Below are 3,496 nucleotides of genomic sequence, written 5' to 3'. Positions count from 1 at the left end.
ACACATGGCTTCATTCACAAGATCTTTTCGACTAAGAGCAATGCTCAAGATAAGGGAAAATGACTGAGGTAAATATGCTTGCAGGAGTCTCAGGATTGGCCTGGCCCTAAGCTAACATAGAAGTCACTTAGGCTGCTGTAAAGCGCAAGTGGCATTACTCATAAGAATAGGTCTTATGAAAAAAGGGTTGGGGGACTGGAGAGATGGCTCAGCGGTTAAGAGCACTGTCTGCTCTTCCAGAGGTCCTGAGTTCAATTCCCAGCAACCACATGGTGGCTCACAACCATCTATAATGGGATCTGATGCAGGCATACATGCAAATAGAGCGCTCATAAGTATAAATAAATCTTAAAAAATAGGTCTTATGGCCTAAAAGCAGTGCTCAAGATTTAGGAGGGAAGGGTCTGCAATAAATAAATTCTGGGAGATATGGGCAGAGCCTGTCTCATCAGGCAGCAAAGGATCACCAGGTTGTAAAACTAGATCATTGCCGGTCTTCCAGGAAGAGCAGCTGCTGTCACCTTCCTCCAGCGAAGAGGTGAGGCGTGTGTAACTGTCCCGGCTTCTCCATTGCTTATCTGTGTGCACAAGGCCTTCCTGCTCTCTACACTTTGAACTTAAAAGTTCATCTTAGGAAGTCAGCTTTCCTAGATTCAACATCTTATTTGCCTGCCTTCTGAGTCGGCACAGGGAGCCACAGAAAGAGATCAGGCACTGGCCTGCCAGACCTTCGCCATAAGGCTCCTTAGAGCTTTGCTTCAGATGATGGGAAACTGTTGCCAGCCTTGCAAAGCCAGGAGTGGAAGGCATGGAAATCCATGGATTCCAATGAGCTTTCCTATTCTCAAGGACTCTAGCAGGAGAGAGAGACATACAGAGACAGAGAGAGACTAGGTTAAGATTGGGATGGGCAGAGAGGGATGAGCAGAGATGATGACTAAGAAATAGGGGCACATGGCGATGGACATTGGAGTGTCTGAGGTAGAGAAGCATGCAGAGGGTTTGGGTCCCAGCCTGAACTTTGTGGTGTTGAACCTGGGGCCACTGAAGATGGATTAGGCTTTCCAGTGCCAGTTTCTGTTGAGTTGGCAACTCTAGGTGTCAATATATCCTTGCAGCCATCAGAGGGCGCTCTAAGCCTCAGTGTACAGGTATAAAGCATGGAAGAAGGGGGTTGGTCAAGAAAGAAGTGAAGGCACCCACAAGCCCAGCTCTGGCACCTCAGGCCTAAGTGAAAGGTTGATAACATGAAAAGAAGCCTCACTCCCTGGTCCCACCCAACTCAACACTTACCTGCCCACCCATGCCATCTTTTGTGATGACCTTGTAGCCAGCTACCCACTCATTCTCCTTTTTAGCACCTCAATTCCATAGCTGCAGGGAAGGCATTCTACCAGCATCAGCCAATTTGCTCGGGTAGCATTTTGACCTCCCTGAGCCCCAGCTTCCTTATCTGATTAGTGAGGATAAATAAACATATCCTGCAGGGTGCGCCTGTAGAAAAAGAGTGCTGATTTTGGAAAACATCTGATCCTCACCCACCTATTAAATTCCTGTCATTAGACTCCACCATGGTACCAGATTTGGGGTTACAGTCTGTTCCCTATCAAACTAGGTTTAGCCATGTACCCTCAATAAACTGATAAAGGGAGTCAAGTTAATAATGAAAAGCAGAGGGGCTGGAGAGATGGCTCAGCGGTTAGGAACACTGACACTCTCTCTGATGACTGGGGTTCAATTCCCAGCACCCACATGGCAGCTCACACCTGTGCCTAACTCCAAGATCTGACACCCTCACACAGACATACATGCAAGCAAAACAAAAAACAAAACAAAAAAAAAAAAACAATGCAAACAATGCACATAAAACAAAAACAATTTTTTTAAAAAGCAGAAAAAGGAGATCTGTTCAATGTGGTCACACTGGGATGAGGAAAAGAGATCCAATGACTGCTCTAAGACTGTCTTTGGGGGTCCTGATTGGAGGATAGGGCTTACATTTTTTTTCTTTTTTCAGTCAGGGTTTCTTTGTGTAACGGTACTGGAACTCACCTTGTAGATCAGGCTGGCCTGGAACTCAGAGATACCTTCCTCTGCCTCCGGAGTGCTGAGAGTAAGGGTGACCACTGCGACCACTGCCACCACCACCCAGGCTTTTCTTGTTTGGATTTGTTTTTTGAGTTTTATTTTGTTTTGTTTTTTTGAGACAGAGTTTCTCTGTGTAGCCTCTACTCTGTAGACCAGGCTGGCCTGGAACTCAAGAGATCTGCCTGCCTTTGCCTCCCAAAGTGCTAGGATTAAAGGCGCGCTGGCTTCCAGGCTTTTGTCTTGTTTTTGTTCTGAAACAGGTTCTAACTTGCCTGCCCTTGAACTCACCTAGATCCAGCTTCCTCTGCCTTCCAGGCATTTGGATTGAAGGCGGGTGTGGCACTAAACCCTGATAATTTTTTTTTTTTTAAGATTTTACTTTATGTGTACGTTTGCCTGCCTGCATTTATGTATGTGTACCACATGCCTGTTGGATCCCCAGGGACTGGGTTACAGGTGGTTGTGAGGCACCATGTGGGTGCTGGGAATAGAATCCCCTTCCCCAGAGTGTGCTCTTAACTACTTAACTCTTAATAGGGCTTAAATCTTAAGCAAGAAACACAGAACCTAGGCGTAGTCCCTTTCGAACTCCCAAGTATGTCCTTTAAGGTCATCTGACAAGTTGTAAATTTTTCTCCAGGAGATAAGCCCCTCCTTTGGATGCTTCTGCCACTTCCTCTCCTAGCAAGAGAAAATACTGATTTCTTGGGGTCCGTTCAAAGAAAGTCTGATAGCCCAAGAAGAAAGCACAACTGTTCCTTTAGAATACATTTACTCCTATCAGACAGGTCCGTTAGAGGGTCCAGTGAAATGTAAAGACTGGAGGCCTTGGATTGAGCACCAGCGCCACCAGAGAAGAAGGTAACCTAAAAGGAGATCGAGGAGCAACTAGTGAGAGAGGAAAAGGACAGGAGGCTGCAGCATTCCCAAGACAGGCGAGACCAGGACAAAAGCCCTGGGGTGACTAAGGGAGCAAGAAGTAGCTGTGCCTTCCAGGGTCGAAGTGAGTCTGAACTGAAGTCCTGGGTTCCATAGACTGAAGGTGGGCCGTCATCTAGGTAGGGAGGCGGTCCAGAGCTCTTTGTGTCAATTGTCCGGGTTCCCCGGGTGTGGAATTCCCATAAACGCCCGGGAAGAAAATGGAGTGTGGGGGCCCTTAAGAGCTCCACGCTGCAGCATCCCTACGGGGAGCCTCAGAGGCTTCAAGTGACTTCATCCCAGATGGGGGTGACCGGACCCCGGTCACAGCCGGCGGGGGGCCCCCGGGCCCCGCCTGCCCGAGGTAACTCACTCCCGGCCCGCGCATCGCCTCGTGCCCCGGCGCGCGCTCTGGTACCCGGAAGCAACGCCGCCCGAGGAGGCCCCCCGCGCCGGTCCCGGCCGGGTCCCCAGGCGGCGCGCGCCGTCG

The sequence above is a fragment of the Meriones unguiculatus genome, chromosome 10, assembly GCF_030254825.1.
Source record: "Meriones unguiculatus strain TT.TT164.6M chromosome 10, Bangor_MerUng_6.1, whole genome shotgun sequence".
Lineage (NCBI taxonomy): Eukaryota > Metazoa > Chordata > Mammalia > Rodentia > Muridae > Meriones > Meriones unguiculatus.
The sequence above is the reverse complement of the archived record's forward strand: the minus strand, read 5'-3'. Positions refer to the sequence as shown.